Source organism: Siniperca chuatsi, linkage group LG11 (genome assembly GCF_020085105.1).
Source record: "Siniperca chuatsi isolate FFG_IHB_CAS linkage group LG11, ASM2008510v1, whole genome shotgun sequence".
Classification (NCBI taxonomy): domain Eukaryota; kingdom Metazoa; phylum Chordata; class Actinopteri; order Centrarchiformes; family Sinipercidae; genus Siniperca; species Siniperca chuatsi.
Window position 1 is genome coordinate 5215660 of NC_058052.1, and position 19034 is coordinate 5234693.

The 19034-nt window shown below is 39.5% G+C and overlaps 1 protein-coding gene and 1 long non-coding RNA gene across 28 annotated transcripts in view; both read right to left on the reverse strand.

Annotated features, from left to right (window-relative positions):
* Window positions 1-19034, reverse strand: part of LOC122884791 (regulating synaptic membrane exocytosis protein 1-like) — a 108485-nt gene that overhangs the window by 53289 nt on the left and 36162 nt on the right. The window lies entirely within an intron of this gene.
* Window positions 1445-15358, reverse strand: LOC122884795. Its single transcript, XR_006379981.1, has 3 exons — window positions 15307-15358; window positions 3987-4194; window positions 1445-2956 (listed from the first exon to the last, which is right to left on the reverse strand). It is a non-coding gene; the product is annotated as an uncharacterized LOC122884795 (long non-coding RNA).

The window sequence follows — 19034 nt, forward strand, 5'->3', positions numbered from 1 at the left end:
TGTCAACATCGCTGTCAGTTTATATCGATAAGGCATGTGGGTTCCATCCTAGAATAGATATGAGGATTCATCCAGCAAGACAGAGCAGAGCGTGAGGGCCTACAGTGTGGATGCAGCCGTACTCACAGTCCTGTGTTGACATCAGTGCCAGAATGAGAAAGAGGGAATGATGGGGGAAGTGAGGTTGGGCGGGAAATAAAGAGACAGTGAGAGGATGGAGGAAGAGAGGGAAGGGAGGTTAGTCAGTCCCTCTCCTCCAGCCACCAGGGTTCTCATTACTCCTGAACACTCCCCAATGACTCTTTAAAGAGAGCTAAAATAAAACACTCTGGCATCACCCCCCCGTCTTACCCTTCCTCCCTCCCTCCTCCTGCTCGCCCTCTCTCTCACCCCCCTTTCCCTTCCATTTCTCCCTCCTCCAGATTGCTTTTGATTAAAGCTACAAAAGCCGAGGAGAAAACAGCTTTACACCAACGCAGCTATATTTATCCTGCCAAACACCCCAGCACCATCAGGGAGAGAGGGAAAACGTGTGCTCAAACACACAAACGCACGCACATACACACACAGCAAAGAAAGCAAAACACTGCCTCGTGTGGGACATTATAGCTTGGGTGAAAACATCCACCAATCAAGTTTCTTAATTTAATTCCTGCACGATGTCAAAAGGCAAAAGAGCTGCTCATAACAGTGTTAAGTTTGAGCACTTCTGCAAAAGTGTAATAAATGCTATTGCTATTTTAAAAAATGGCTCCACACAAACATGGATATCTGAGCACAACAGAGCTGGAACTTATATAAGGGATGAAACTATCAATAATTTTCTTTGCTGATTAATCGTTTAGTTTATAAAATGGTGACAAATGCCCATCACAAGTTCCTCAAGTTCAAATTACAAGTTTTGTTCAACCAACAGTTCAAACCCCCAAAAATATTAAATTTACAATGATATAAAGCAACAAATCCTCATATTTGAGAAGCTGGAACGATCATTTACTGGATATTTATGCTTGAAAAGTGACCTAATTAACCAATTATCAAAACTGCTGCGGAATAGTTTTCCGTCAATCAACTAATTAATGAAATGATTCAGCTGTAAATGTAACTGCTTAAGTTTACTCAAGCATAACTTTGAGGTATGAGTAATTTGACGTGTCAGAGTAGGAAAAGCACAGGTGTGAATAATAAAATGAATGACGGCTGAATTCCATTTAGCTGCTTCAGTTTCAGGGTCCTGGTTCGGTGCATGTTGGCTCACTGTGACACTGTCGTGACTTACTGGGACACTTGAATAAAACAGAGCCATTGTTATTGTCATCTGAGGTGACAGCTGTGCTTTTCCAAGTCAAAATGTCGGCTGTGAAAAAGGCCCATAAAATATTTGAAATGCTATACATTTGCTAAATTCTGATAATATAATGCATATAAAGTAGTACTAGTATCGTAGTTTGTAGCAGGACAGTAATTTAATGTAGCACCAACTACAACATTCAAATACATATTGGTTACACGTCAGTGTATTAATAATTAATAGGCTCTGAAAGAGGCCATTCTAAATGATAACTGCTTTTACATTTGATACTTTTATGAAGTACGTTCACTTAAACAAAATTCTGAGTGTTTGTATTTTTTTCTTACTTTTTCCTTGAGGCATCTGAATGCCTCTTTAACAGTGACAGCAGTGCAAGCGACACAACGAATAACCTTGAAAAGTTAAGCTGCACAAATAACTGCAGAGCGTGGATATAACGCAGAATCTCATGGGTCATTTGTTAATAAAATATGACAGTATCTAAAAATACCCCAGACACATCACCTGAAGTGAAATGTCTGAAGTGATCCCATATTCATTCATATGATATTCACTTTGAACCCAAAGTAAATGCTGTTGTTACAGCAGGTATGTTCTTTACCACCCTCACTTAATAGTGAAATCATGCAGCCATCTTGCAGCTGGTAAACTGTGTATCTCACTGACATCTCATTACATTGTATGACTTCTAGATATTAATGTTCAGTTACCCTATTCACTGCAATATCCAGCCACCCACATGTAAAGTGGTCTAGTATAAAAATAAAGAAAAAAACAACCACATGCATCTTCTCTGCAATTGAATCAGCAATTAACGTTTACAGAAATAGGGAAACTTAATAGAAGTAACAGAATATCGAGTATAGAATACAGTTGTTTTCCCTAAAAATATATAATCGCAAAAGTGGGAATATACAAATAACAATGGAGTGCAAACCTGTTGACCACCCCCCACAGCAACTTTTAAAGATCATTTTTCTTGTAATGTTTAAGGAACTACTCAGAGAAAGTAAAAACAAGTGGTGTCCCTCTTTGAAAAGCCACATTAATATTTTGCATTACAATAATCAGCACGTTGCACGTTAACTACAAATTTGAGAGTAAAGGAGAAACAAGAAAAGCCTACAGGCTGACAAAAGTCGCACTAACACAAGAACTCATCCCATCATGGGAGAATAAACTTTCACTGCTTTTCGTCCTATGAAGGCCGTGCCATTTTGCGTAGCAGTTCCGATGTGGCACCAGGCACAGGGGGCCCCTCGCAGCTCTGGCACATCCAAGACGTCGTCTGGTGCCTCCCCTGGGTTCTGCAGTGGCTGCACTGCATGCTCCCGACAACCTGGTACCACTTGGTAGGCTGGGTGGCCACAGGAAGGTGCTGCCATGATGGTACTCTTGGCCTGTGACTTCTCGGCCTGTATCTCCTTGGTCTGTACCTCCTTTGGCTACAGCTGCAGCAGCAGCAGCAGCCACACCCGCGTCAAATGGGAACGGGCGCTCTAAATCGGGGTGGTGACCAAGATGTTGCAGGGGGATGGGAGTGGGGCGTTGGAAGGTGGATGCAGATCCAAAGGGGAGGAAGCAGCAGAAAAACACCATTCTTCGTCCTTTGGATCTACAGGATCCTTCTCCACTGGACTGAAACTATGCACACACAGGCAGGGATTTATTTCATTTTAAAACTAAACTGTAACTGGCAGCGAAGTGCAACAGGAGCTGTCATGTGCTGCTACAAAAAAGAGAGCCTGACTCCAGACCTCTGCATCACTGGCCACATCTGCAATTATTTTAACAATTTAAAAAATGAAGAATAATGAACCAAAACAAAGTGCCAATTCAGACAGATAATAAGGTAACCAAGAGATACTGGAGCTGGTCACAATTCAAGACTGATTTTCTAAATAATTATTGTTTACACATATTTATTTAATAAAAAAAAACAGTGTACATACTAAATACAGTCATGCACATGTGACACATTACATATATTTTAATAGCTCTTGTTGCCCTCTAGTGTCTAGTTAGCTTATGGCACCCCTCTTATCAATTCAACAAAATGAAGGTTCTTGATATTTTTATGGGACTTTTTTGTGACCTACTGACTGAATGATTGTGTAAGTCATCTCTGAATTATACTTGTGTATTTATGTATTCATATTAATGAATACATAAATGTACAATATGATGTCACTGGCCATTTTGCCAGCCATATATTTTTCACCATATATGTCTAATTTCCTTCACATGGACAAGGACCTATGTTGAGTCGAAATGTCGTTAAATAAAGGTTAAGGCAGCTCTGATTCCAGTGTGCCGGTACTTTTCTACAGTATTCTCATTGTTTTTTTTATATCTAGCACCAAGCCCACTGAGGTTTTGTAAATTGGTTAGGGGTCGGTTAGCCCCCAAATCTTTGTTTGCCAATTAGCTAACGTTAACGTTATATCAAGAAACAGGCAATTGTGGAGAGCACAAATCCCACATTGATGTTAGTTACATAACTAGAACCCTGTAACCATATTATGTAACACAGGATTACGGCGCAAACTGGCCCTGAATGAATGAAGTAACGTTAGTTTTTAATTCAAATTGGCCCGGCGCCTGCTCTCCACTGGTGGTGAAAACTAACGTCAGCTAACGGTAAACAGCTGTAAGATGTGGCCGCACAACTTACTCGTCCATCTCGGACTCCCATCGTTGGAAACAGCCAGCCGATGGCGCGGACGGCGTAACATTCATCCCAAGTGAGGGTTTTCGTATATTTTATCCAGAACAATCCACGACTCTTTTAAACGGCTGCTCGACATTTTCGTTGGCAGAAGATCGAGTGCAACGGTTAACGTGCACCTGCTCTGCAACTTCTGTGCCGGACGGACAGTCAGCTGTAGATTTGAAACAGAAATTACTAAAAATATCATTATCATTATTATTATTATTATTATGATTATTTGGTGGTATCAAGTTAATTAGTTCATAGGGTTGATTTTTCCCATTTCAATTCCATTATAAAATGTACCCAAAAAAGCTAAGGGTTATTCCAACTGATGTGACTTCATCAGAGTACACAACACAGTCAATCAAAGGGTAGGATTAGAACATCTCTTCCTCTTAAACAGCACATCTGTATACACTGTCTGTGGATCAGTTCCCCTTAGAAATAGTTTTTATTAAAGGACAGCTGACTAGACTAATCACAAGGCAAGCATGATGTACATGTAAGCACCATTTTCCTCAAAAAAAAAGAAAAATATATGATAGAGAAAGGCGCAACAAAATTAGGGCCATCACATCGTAAACCATAGAACTACCAAGCTCCACATAGGGCGTGTACATATGTTTGGCATATACTGTAACTGTTCAAAAGAAGTCGAGGGGAAGACAGGACACAGTATTCATTCTACAATGCAATACAGAGCATTGTTTGTGTTGCGTATGATCTGACAAAGGTCGCTTGATTTCAAAGCTTAAACCTGTACGATCTTTTGGGTCACTTGGATCAGGGGCAGCAGAAACAAGCGGTAAACACAACATCGACACCTTATTAAGTTGATATGTTCCCCAGCTAGTCTTTTACTCTGTCTTCATGCTGTTTGTACAGAGGGTTTATCATATGGAAGTTTTTATTGGACTAGTTGTAATCCACAAGAAGACAATCCACAAATGTGTACCATGCCCCACAAATATCTCACTATCCACAAACACGTATTTTTAATTTGTGTTAACATAAAACTATGGATCAAACCAGTTTTAAATAAAGTAGAAAGCGTGCTGATATCTGTCTTTGTATTTAAACTCACGCACTACACCACTGTTAAACCTTCATGCCTGATGAGCTTCTAACATTTCTTGATCTAGTATATTGTACTATACAACAAAAACTATGACATATCTGAACATTATCTTAATGTTGTTCTTAATGTTTTTTGTTTGTTTTTGCTTCATACTTGTATTGAATAGGTTGCAACATAAATATGACACTTTATAGCGTGACTGCCTTTTACATGCATGTCATGTCTCTGCATCGCTTCAACTGTAAATCTACTGTATGTCTGTCCTGTAGAGCCACATACCGAAAAAACAAATTCACAGATCTGATTCTCTGATTCCTGCTGTAGTATTCTCAAATTGGCATAAATCAAGTAATCTCTTGAGATATAATCATCCTAAGGCCTAAATGACGTCTCTCGGTGTTAGAATTCATGCTGCTAATAATTAACACAAACCAAACATCAAAGTTTACTTATTCTGGCTGATAGGCCTGCCAGTTCTGATTAAAGTAAAAAAAAAAAAAAAATCAATTCTAATTAAAAAATAAAAATTGTTCAGGTGCTGAAAAATGAAACTGGTGAGTGAAATTTGCTGGTTGACTTAAAGGAATCCACCATGTTCTGGGTAGATTGTCTCACCTGTCAATTTTCCTATTGCTGTACTCCTTTCTAAGCACATTTCACTCCCTGCTGGAGCAGTTATTGTGTTTCACCTTTGTGAGACGTTAGAGTGTGTTGATACCGCAGAACAAATGGCCAGTGTTGTGGAGATATGGAGCGGTGCGCTGTTATTTTATAAGAGACTCACTTAATCCCGTAGTAATCCCTGTATTAGATCACACTCTGATGGTGAAACAAGTGCCAGAGAGGAGGAACCGTAGGCAGGCAGAGAGCAGCCTGACAGCGAGCTCACACACACAAACACACAAAGCCATGGACATACTCACACAGAACCATACATACAATCACATATGTGCACATGAGCAGCGATGCACACATGCAGATACAAACGCCTACTCTTATCCTCACGCACACACAAACTGCAACAACAGCAGCAATGTGTCACATGACCACAGTAAGACCCCCCCCCGAGATGGGTTTGTGAGTTAAGGAGAGAGCCAGAGAGAGAGAATAGCTTCTCCACAGATGGAAACTAGGACACCAAACCCCTGTGTGTGTTTGTTTTGCGTCCTGCTGCATCTGCGTGTGTGTGTGTGTGTGTGTGTCCATCTGTGTATGTGTCTATTCGTGTCTGTCGAGGAGCCGGAGTGTGTAACCGCTGGAGTGCGTATCCGCATGTGGTGTGCATCATTGCTCATGTGTATATGGTGCGTTTGGGTGCCTATGTTTGTGTGTGATACAGTGCAACATTGAATAATCCAACCAGTGGTAAAAATCTTGGAGTTTGTGTATCTAGGTGTTTGTTTCCTGGAGAGAGAAGGCCATTTGTGTAACGACAGACTGTACAGTATGTGAGAGGTTCACTTCCCAATGCAAGCTCTTTACTAATGCCTACATTCACATTTCAGACCTTTTTCTCTCAAGATAAAATAACTAGTTTAAATCTACTGTATACATATATCAGCCAGATGCATTTAGAAATATTTGTCTATTGCTGGAAATCTCGCTTGTCACTTTGGCCAGTCAACAACATGGATCTAAATGACTGAATCTGTTCTTGTTTGGTTCTAAAAAGCAAACCCATAAGAACAAAATTAGCTGGGAAAAAAATAATCAAAATGTGGAACATCAAAATAAGACGGTGTAGTCCCTCATTCGTCCAGGAGTGTTCTATCGTAGAAAAGGTTTCAGTCGTAGTCATCTGGACACTGTTTTCAGAATCAAGACTTCCGGATGGGAGCCGAAACGTCTTGATTCCGAAAACAGTGTCCAGATGACTACGACTGAAACCTTTTCTATAAAATGTGGAACAGTTGATCTGTCCACGAAGCATCATCTAATGGGTTATAGATTTCATTATTGAATGAAATTCCATTCACCTCCATTGTATTGGGGTGGAGGCAGATTCTCTGAGACAGATCCAAAAGAGGGAAAATGAGGGTTTGTGTGTGTGTGTGTGTGTGTGTGTGTGTTTGCCATGAATCCCCAAAACACAATAATACAACACCCCAAATATTAATGTACACCACCTCAAATGCTGACGGTGGCAGACGATATCTTTTCATGAGCTGAATTTATGATTTAGCCTACACCAAAATTCTTGTCTGTGCGTAATGATTGGCCTATCTGATCTGTGCAATGAGGCAACAACTACAGTAACTTTTATGTGTTTGTTTTATTACTATCTGCCAAATTTTTTATTATTTACTTTCATGATTAGAGAGGGTGCATTCAGTATATGGAAACACTGCCATACACACAGTAAATGCCACTAATGCCTTTGCAAATACTGTGAGACTTTGCATTTAATAAGCAAAACTGAAAACTCCCTGTAATAATATAAACTTGACATGACAGAATAAAACATTTTGGTTCTCTAAAGTAAACAGAGTTTGGACTTTTACTTAAAATAAAAATGTCCCGACAGATTTGATGGAGCACGAGTCATCCTGAGGATGGCTGCTGCAGTACATTCTAGATGATTTCACCGTTAAACTTGGAATCAGTGTGTAACATCTAACCTGTCTGATGTGTAGAAAAACGTGACATTAATTACCGTTATATCCTGACTGATCCCTTCACCCTGATTTAAAACTGTCATTATGTCATTACATTTTTATTATTTTATCTAGGTTGTTTTATTTGTGGCTGAAAGGAGAGCCAGAGTCGTGATGTCACCTTCAGGCTAACCACAAGCTTCTGTGACTCAATGCAACCTCTCATTGAGGGTTTCTTTAATCAATCTTTCTGAAAAAGTGAAATGTTTTCCTGAGGTTGAGAATTTGAATCCGAATTTCGAATCCGAAAGTTATACAATGATACATTTGTTAGCTTACAAGCTCCCATTATGTTTTACTAGCTTGGCAGTGCACATAAGACAATATTGTAATTGTTGCTTTCTACCTTATCTATAATATCCACCCTCTCCTAATGTCATCTTTCCAACTTTCTAGCCCTAATCTCTGCTGTTAAAAAAACATCTTGTCGTTTGGTTTTCCCTTTTTCTGCTACTGTTACAGCCATGTCTGAAACTAGCTGCAGCCACTCGATTGGCCTCTCCTGTCGAACTGGTGGTGTTAAACCCAGGAAGGTTTTGGGATTGTGACAAATGGGGTCATCAAAAGTCATGTAAGGCTGTTAAATGTTCATATTAAATAAAGAACAGCATTACATCATTTTCAAAATAATCACCATCTCTCACTAGACAAATTCAGTGAACTGCACTACATACTGTTGAGTGAAGTAGAAGAGGAATCACATACTGTAAGTCCTGGATTGCAGTAAACATCACAGGCTGACGATATGTAGCAGTACGAAAGTATCAGAGGATGAACGTTTCCTTGACTATGTACTCCCTGACATGACATCTACTGGTCATGACAAAAGAACATGAGGATGGACCGAAATCCTGGAAATGTATTTCCCAACTGACAAATCAAGATTCAACAGTGCTTTAGTCCAAAATAGAGACGGGTTAAACAGCTGTTTAAACTGAACAGCCGTGCATCTGTAAAAAGCTTTTTTTTTTTTCAAAGTTAAAAGTACTGACTACTTATTATTTCTGGTTCACAGACCATTGTATGAACAACGCCCTTGCAGAGGGGTCCAGAAAGGGTCAGCTGCCTCTTCAGGGTAAATCCCAGCACCTTGTTATCAAGCTCATTACCAGCTTCTATGTTAGGCTAATTAACAACCACTACCACAACTGCTACGGAGGAAGGAGGGGTATCTGTTCCATCCAGTCACATCTATCGTAGGAAAACCAGTAAGAAACCAGTCAGTCCAGTGACTCTGTCTCATTCGCACTTCTAGTTTTTGTACTGTACATTACTCCAGGTGGCAGCGTCAGCCTTAACTTAAAGGAATAGTTACACATTTTGGGAAATAAGTTGTTTGTGCGTTAACTATGGAGCTAGTAGCAGGAAGCAATTAGCCTATAGCTTAGAATAAAGACTGGAGGCAGAGGGAAACAGCCAGGGTTCTCAAAGTCCAGAAATACACCAGCACCTCTAACGCTAGCTAATTAACAAGTTGCATCTTGTTTGTTTAATCTGTGCACAAACAGAAATGTGAAAAGGACAATTTGTGGTTTGAGCGGAGTTATGTGGTGTAACTATGTCTTGGCTAACAAAATGTTTTCCATACACCCGTACTTCCAGCTAAAGCATGGGTTTTAGGTCTCTGTATGTGTGGTACCATACCTTACTGTGAACACAAGACTCCAGGAGGTCACAATGTGTGACACTCTTAGTGAGAATTACAGCACATAACTCCCACTAAATCATTCAATTAGTCATTTGGCTGGCTACACAGGAGCCTGAACTTGGTTAGCTTAGCATCATAAAAAGCAGGGGGAAACAGCTAGCCTGGCTCTGTCACACAGTCACTGTCCCTGGCTGTTGTTCACCAAGAAATAGTTGGAGCACATATCTCCCGCTAAAACCACAAATCATTTTTACATATCTGTTTGAGCACAGCTTAAATAATCAAGATACAAAGTGTTAATAGGTGAGCTTTAGAGGTGCTGGGACAATATGTGCATTTGTAAACTTTAGAAAAAGATTGGCTAGCTATTTTTCCCCTGCTTCCAGTCTTCATTTTAAGCTAGGCTAATTGCCTCCCAGCTCTAGCTCCACACACAACGCACAGGCATCAATCTGTGGCATCAATCTTCTCATCTGCCTCTCAGAAAGAAAGTGAATAAATATATTTCCCAAAATGTTGAACTATTCCTTTAAAGAAAGACCAAAAATGTCCATGTTGTTTCACTCAGTTACACACTATTAGCCACCAACATCCAGAGGTGGGTAGTAACAGTTACATTTACTCCATTACATGTACTCAAGTAACTTTTTGAGTAAATTGTGCTTGTCAGAGTAGATTTAATGCAGCATACTTTTTACTCTTACTTGAGTAGATTTTTAGAGAAAAATCATTACTCGTTACATATGAATACAGGCAGGTGGTCAGCTCATCCCAGGTCTGCTGGCGCTCTGTTATCCTACCGCAGCCACACCTCCACACAACTCTGTTCAGAGCAGCGTAATGGCTGAAACTACAGCAGGACTATGGCTTTAAATAGCGCTAGCAGCTAATATTTACAGACGAATTAACAGCGCACCGTCCAGCGGGCTCTGGTTGTGAATTCAGTACATTAGAACCGTGCTGACACTGAGCTGACAGAGAGCAGTAAGTGTCTGTTGTGTTAATGCTAATAAGTTTACATACACACAGTATATCATGCTTCACAATTACTACTACTCCTGCTTTCTGCCATAATGTAAATATTCAAGCTAGCAGTGTGCATTTAACTAGTCACGCTCGTGTAGCCTGATAAAGAGAAACAGAAAAGCAGAGCCCAAATAATGCACACGGGGGGGAAAAACTACTTTATTTCATGTGGACATGACCCTCAGGTAAAAGTGAAGAAGTGAACACACCTGTATTTAATTAATTAATGATGAAATGTCACGGCATTATCTCCTAATCAGCCTAAATCAGTCATCTGATATGAGACATTTTCAGAAAGATTAGAGACTGATTTGGCCACTTCTCTAATCTTACTGTCTTCATGTGATTGGAGAGACCTGTCTGTGATTTGTGACTCATTATATTTACTTTTTGACACAGTCTATTATGGACGTGCACATGATTTGCTGATTTATTTGCCAAATCATAATATAATATTGGAGACAACAAGCAAAGAATGTAATTTTAAAAAAATCTTTATTTATTGGTGTACTTAATAGAGTATAATATTAATGTCATATTTTGTGATCACACTTGAGAGAAACAGAATGGGAATATTGTCCTGGTGTATATGTGGCAGGTTATCTAATCAGGAGATGATGACTTGTCATTTCATCACAAATAAATACTTAAGTACTTGTTTTTGGAAAGCAATAGTACTTTTACTTTAGTACAGTTTTTGGCTACTCTATCCTACTCTGCCAACATCTCCAGAAAACATCAAAAATGGGGTTCTGGCTGCGTTTAAAAAGTGTTAAATATGAACTCTTCCAAGTTATTGTTGTCATTCTGACCGTTACTCTCCAATGACATGAAATCAGAGTCCGTCACTGCCTCGTTCTATCTCTCCAGGCAGCAGCCAGACCTTATAGTGTATACTAAACATGATATACTGTCATGTAACACTTCCAGCCACCGTTAGACTTCCTGCTATTGCCACAGATTGGGCTAAAACACACTGAACGCCTGCCGCCTAACAGGTGAAACAAATACCACATTTGCCCTAAGGGAGGTGAGGGGAGTGGGAGGAGGGGCGGGACCAGGAAGTAACATCAGCCAATGACAGCTTGACGTATGGCACCGGCAGCATGCGAGGCGGGCGCCGTAACCGAGGGCGTCAATAAATCCTGCGCTAAGGATGAAAGACTGCCACAAAGGAGATTAGTGTCCACAGCAGCTAATGAGGTACTATATCAGCACAGCCCGGCACCCGCAGCAAAATACACACACACACACACACATATACAGTACACACATGCACACACACAGAAAGCTCATGCACAAAAAGTGCATTTACCGACACCCAAGTGCATTGTATTTGTACAATAACACATGGAACACTAGTCCTACAAGCAAGCACAATGTATGATGGGCTACACCCACTTTTTCTTACACACACATACAGTATAAATACATGCACAGGGGCCGTAACTACGGTTAAATAGTTGATCGATATTCTAAATAATTTACTTTGGCTCCCCACAGACATTACAAAACAGCCAGGTGAAGGCCTCTGTCTCCAAGCCAGATGTAACATATTTTTCCCTGACACTAGGGCTGCAACTAACAACTAATGTTTTAGTAGTTAGTAGTAATAGTTTTCAATAATCTATCAATTATTGAAACGAATAATCGACTATTTGGATTATGAATCGCACAATTACTCGGTGGCTCTTACTTAACTATCAGCTTTTAAATTTAGCTTGAGGTTGTTTTATTTGTTTTTAGGAATCATTTCATAGGCATATTTCCTGCTGATACAACAGAATGCTCACCCACATTGGGCATGCACGCATAGACAGGAGTTCATAATGCCATATTTATTTATTTCATGGGACTTTTATTTCATAATGCCTCATTTATTTCCCAGCTCTTTTTCATTTCCATCTGTTTTATTCAAATGAATAAAATAAATGTGGCATTATGAAATAAAAGTCCCCTGAAATAAATAAATGTTGCATTATGAAATAAAAGTCCCCTGAAATAAATAAACAACCTTTTTTAAATAAAAACCTATTTATTTATTGAACTATATTGACTCATTTATATATTTATATTTACATTTATTATATATTTCCTCATTTATTTATTTCAGGAATTATTTAAGTTGCATATATATTTATTTCATAGGCATATTTATTTAATATTGAATAAAATGGCATTCCATAAATGTGAAGTAATACAGCTTTTAACATTAAGCTAGTTAGCTAGCTAGCTATCATCCAGAGAGCCAACGTGCTTCCTTTTCAGATGCTCCAGCATAACTGATGTGCTCCCATGCCAGGCAAAGTCAGCTTTGCAAATGTCCAGCACATTTTACACACTCACACACACACACACTCACACACACACACACACACACACACACACACACACACACACATTATCTTTGTCTTAATTCGGAGAAAATAGTATAGAGAATGGAGCTTGAGCGAAAGTTATCCTCCCACAGAGTTATAGTAGTGCAGTTGAGGGTAGTCATGACGCTGCACTTCCCTTTTTCACCACTAAATGTCTCTAGTTAGCAAACATAGCACCTGGTAATGTAAAGGTCTGCTGGAGTGAGGGAGTGAGTGAGTCAGTGGGTGAGCGAGTGAGGGCTTGAAGTGTGCATGCGTGTGAACGAGAAAAAGAAATCAAGGGAGGAAAAAACCTCCATGGTTTGGCCAGTTTCTGACTGCTGTGTAAACTGCAACTGTAAAACTGAGATGACTATTGTGTTGTTTGTTAAAAGACCTTCACAGTAACGGTGCCATAAAACATCTTAATCACTGGAGTATCCCTTAAAATAATGATGGGGTTCACAAAGTTTCCAAAGATGCCAAACACTGTCAGTCTGTCAGGCTGAACTATGCGTATACAGTTATGCACAAGACATATAGACATCTAGAATGTCAATTTAAGCAGTAGTGCAGCCATAAAACCACAGTACAGAAAGTGTTTTATAGCTTTAATGAAGCACTGGAACAGGTTGAAAAATGATATACTGTATATGTCATATTGTGGTACAGTGGAGAAGAAACAGTTTTCTAATTTTAAAGCTATACTTATAGAAGTTGAAGCATTTCACGTGTTAAAAAATATATCAACAGCAATTTGAGGGTTTGTGGTAACTCTTAAATGGATTGGCCTATTTTTCCCATGCCGCCACGTTTTAATCCCTATCCTAGACATCATTCTGCTCTTTTGTTACTTTTAATTATTAGACCTACATTAGTAACTACTTCTTAAACTTTTACAACCTTTCCTGAACCCCAGATAAATTTTCATTACACTAAGATACAGACACTGAGACAGGAGAAAGTGAATTTATGTTTATGTATGTGTGCGTACATGAGCATGTCAATATGTCTCCCTTCTTTGTGTGTTTAACAGCGCTGCGCATCCAAGGGAGTCTTGCACTACAGTGTGTGCTTGTATGTGCAGACAAACACCATACAGTGAGAATGTATTTGTGTGTGTATGTGTGTAAGCCTGCTTTCATAAGGGAGTGTACAGCAACAAGCAGGAGAGAGATGGCACCCTTAAGACCAGTCAATGAGAGATGGACGTGGAGACAGACGCAGCTAGCAAGACTGGCGATCAATAGTAATCATGAGGCGCGTGGCGTTAACAGCAGATGACACATTGCTCAGGCTTTTCTACTGCGCTGCACCCCGACACAAAGCAGCACAAAGCCATAATTCCTTGTAGGCTTAGATCAATATATACATTTGTATCAGGTGCATAGTAAGATTATTTTTTAGCATATTTTTGCCTTTATTTGATAGCTCATTCCTCTCAAGGTGCAAGACTAACTTTTTCGGTCACAGTGGCTAGCAAAGGGAGTTGTGTCAGCTTACATGATGGTCGTTCCTTCACCCAACAATACTGTGTTCGAGGTATTTTGACCCAGAGAAGAAGTAAATGAGTGTGGCGGTGAGGCTCTGTGACACTTGGAACAAATCTACGCACGCATGACACAGACTTGTCTCTGAACTCATAAACACCTCCCCCAGGGCAAGCTGTGATACACAACTATTACATTAACATGATGGCAAGAAAATTGAACAAACATATAATGAATGAACATGCTGAGTCTCCTATAACAGATTCCAAAAAGTAATACAGGAGGGGGCTGTGAGGGAGAAGGGAGTAAAGCTGCAATGACGCTGGAAATAGTGATAACAGGCAACAGACGGCCTGGAGAAGAGGTTTGTGCCAGAAGAGTAAGTGCTAAATCAGATTATATAGACTGCCTAGTTAAATGACAGTAGGTTGTGGTTGTATATGACTGGCGGGTGTATGGAACTAGCGACTTAAAGCAACAGTTCGACATTTTAGGAAATACGCTTATTCACTTTCACCAAGAAAAAAGTCTTACCATATAACTTAACCTAAAACAACAAATTGTATGTATTAAACAAACGAGATACAATGTGGTAATTAGTGACCTTGAGAGGTGTTGGCACACATTTCTTTCACTTTGGACAGAACCAGGCTAACCGTTTCCCTCTCAACAAGGCCCCCCCCACTGACACTGGCTCATACCCCCCTAACCCCTCACTACACGTTATATTAACGTAACGTCTACCCACCTGACTCAATGCATTACATTAACGCACATCTTCTGGACTACTGTCTTGCACATTGCAAATATTCTTTGTACTTCATACTGTGAACTCTTACACATTCCGATGTAAATGTCTTGAACATCCCTGTACAAACAGTAATTTATCATATTGTACATATTCTTTACTATTTTGATAATATTTTTTCATATCTTATTGTCTTTTTTATATGTATGGCTTTTGACTAGCAGTACTTGCTTGCTATCTTTCTTTATATTTTTCTACTTACTATGTTTATTGTACGCACCATAATACGAAAGCAAATTCCTTGTATGTGTAAATCGTAGAAAAGGTTTCAGTCGTAGTCATCTGGACACTGTTTTCAGAATCAAGACGTTTCGGCTCCCATCCGGAAGTCATTCTCAATTGTGAAAAAATTGGACGGGAACTGGAAATTTAAACTACTCTGAGTTACATAAGCCCTGCCCTCAGGAAGGAATCTGCCTGAGTATCTGTTAATAGCTAGTTTCACCTGAAACTGACCTAATAGTTTCAAGATGGCCCAGTAATCAGTAATCAGGCCTATTGTTCTCTGGCTGCATCTACTTCATCACTGCTAAGTGCCTGATTAGCATGTGATAGGCGTGACCAAGGTGATAATACACTCTGATAGACTTTGGGCAGATTAAATCTCAGACCACCATTTCTGTTCAAAGAGGGGTTCTCTTTCTTCACAAAAATGGCTTCCTTGACGCCCCGTTCAAACCAACTCTTCTTCTGAGAATGACTTCCGGATGGGAGCCGAAACGTCTTGATTCTGAAAACAGTGTCCAGATGACTACGACTGAAACCTTTTCTACGATAGAACACTCCTGGACGAATGAGGGACTACACCGTCTTGTATGTGTAAACCTACTTGCCAATAAAGCTGATTCTGATTCTGTTTCCAGTCATTATGCTAAGCTAGGCTAACTACGCCTGGGTCCAGCTACTTAACGCAGAGAAAACTACTCAAATATTCTACTACCACCACTATTCTATACTCCATACTGCACTAGAGTAATGACCTTCATGAACTTTCTCCTGCTTGTAAAAAACAAAAACACACATCTTCCATTTTTTTGAATGAAACCGACAAACAGAGAAAAGAGAAACAAGATGTTAAAAGACACATTACTTCTTGCTAATGTTTAGTGCTTAAAGGATTAGACGATTAATCAATTTGTCCAGTAACTGTTTTCCATCATGCACTCCTTTGGAAGCCGAAATTTTTTTACCCCCCATTGACCCGAAACTCTTCGTTGCATCCCTATATGTATCATTAAGTAATCAAGAGATGTTCAAAATATCTGCATCCTCTCCATCTACTCTTACAACTTCTGTTCTAAAATAGTATAGAGTATATTTATAAAACCAGCATAACGTCTATGGTTAACAGCATCAGTGGGCTGAAAACACCAGTGGATGATGCAGCCATGCCAGTAATTCTGAATCAGAATTGGTCTAAAAACAGCAATCTACCAGTGCCGAGCAGTCTAATATATAGCCACATAAAAGCACAGATCCACCACAGAAATACAGCCCTGGACATTACAATTAGAGAGAGGAGAGGTGTTCGTGTGCATGTGTGTGTGTGTGTGTGTGTGTGTGTGAGAGTGACAGAGAAAGTAACACACAATACTCTTCTCTAGTCTCCCATGAGAGGAGGAATCAAGACTTCAAAAATGGCCCTTTCTGTGAGAAACACTTGGCTTCAGTACAACAACACACACTCATCTCTTCACTAGAGCTCAGCCATCACTGCAGATAATGAACCGTGAATATCATTAGCACAACACACTAGGCTGCATGCACCACACACTGTATATCGTTACGCTTTTACTTTCAAAAACTGTTCTTTGTAAAGCAAGACAGCACACTTATCACAGTTCATTCAGTACACAAAAGTACTGTAAAAGTAAATCAAATATTTCAAAAATATATAGTAGCTATTAAGCTCCCAATTTTTCATTTTTGGTGTATGTAGAGAGCTGTAATAATTAACAACCCAGCCTTAGAACATAGCCTTGGACAGTATGTCGTGTGGTTAACTCGATATGACTCTAAGGATCAGGTCATTTAAAAAAACAAAAACAATATAATATTATTGGGGTTTTTTTTATGTGTATGTTTTTAGCAGCCTTTAACAAACAACCATAACTTTGTGGTTTAAACGCTGCCAGCTTACAGAATAGGCCATCCACAGTCATTAGCCATGGCTACTTCAGACATGTCTGTAGCAATAGCAGGACAGAAAGGGTCAAACTATGTAAATGTATTTAAGACAGCCGAAATTAGATGACATTAAAAGAGAGCATGAGATAATGTAATGTTTTATTGAAAAACCAACACTACAGCTTTTTACACACTGCTGTGCTAGTAAAAATGGGAGCTGTAGTTTTTTTGTTTGTTAATGAATTAACTGTTGTATAACTTCACATCACGAAGGGTTGTAATTCTAATAGATAGTAAACGGTAAATGGCTATATTTATATAGTGCTTTTATCCAAAGCGCTTTACAAGGTTTCAGAGAGTTACATAAGGTAACGGAAGAACAGCTAGCACAGAGGTGTAATAAATAATAAAAATAAATAAAATAAAAGTCTTAAAGATAATGTTACATTAAAGGTGTAATGTGTAAGAATTTAAGAGATTTAAGAGTTATATATTAACTAAAATTATATATATTAGAAATATATATAAGAAATAACAGTTTTGATGTTGTATCAAAGACGTCGTCTATGTACTATGTTGCAGAGATATCTACTGAAGTCAGCATGCTAACCAGCTGGCCCCGGCCCATACTGTCTCGTAATACCACTCAAGAGGCGATAGTCTGATGGCATAGCTCAAACTAAGACCAGCTTAATTGCCTTAAATTACCAAAAAGACCAAACTAAGACAAGCTTAACTGCCTTAAATTAACTCAAATTAGGGTTCAGTGTCTTGCCCAAGGGCACTTCGACATGCGGGCTGGGTCGAACCGCCGATCTTCCGATTAGTGGACGACCCACTGTACCTCTAAGCCACAGCCACCCCACGCTGCCCCCTATTTCTTTGGAGTATGAATTTGACAGGTGGAGAACAGTCTCAATTCTTACACATTGCACCTTTACACATGAAAGGTTTTTACTCATATGAACAGATGTAAGCTTTTACAAGTCTTTTATCACAGAGCTATGACAGAACAATAATTGGAATAGGAAAAAGAGTTTCAACTTAAATGACATTTGGTTTTGACGGTCATCAGTCATCAGTATTGCGTGTAGAGCTGAGCCTATTGAACTCAACGCCCTGTCAATCTCAATAAAGAAAAGTGAAGCACTATACCTTTGTGTGCTACATATTCCCAGGAGCTGACCTCAAAGACCCACGGAAAACCAGTTTAAGAAGAACTTTAAAAAAAGCAATTAAAAAACAGTTATACTGATCTAGACTATTCAACACGCTGATTGGCTACATTCATTTAGGTTCAGGATTATCCTTGCCAACACTTTCACTTTAACTTTGAGTGTTTAGTTTGAGTGGAGTGTAAAAAGCAGGCAGTAACTTTGCACTTTTGGACCGCTGTGCCAAGCAAGATTAATCAATCCCCAAGTAATTAAATGAATCCATGTCAAACAGTAATTCAAACCTGGTCTGCTGTCCAGCTATACAGCCAGTGCTACATAAGGCCTCCATTCTGCCAAAACTTTCCTCTTTAGAGCCAGTGATTGTTGTACTGAGCTTTAGCAAGGGAGTGAGACTGCTATGTACAGCACACCAAAGCACTCTTGGACAGCCGTGACGTTCAAGCCCAGCCAACTATCATCAAAGTGCCAGTTTGGCAGCTGCCCCGAGGGAAAACAGCCAAGGCCAAGTAAGGTTCTAAACCTGATACAACTACACAAGCAGAGGAAGGTGTTAAAGGCATGTCCGCTGGGAACGCTTCTCCAGCGGTATCATAGCGGATGATTCTGCTCAACTCTTGATTAACCAGGCCACATGACAAAGGAG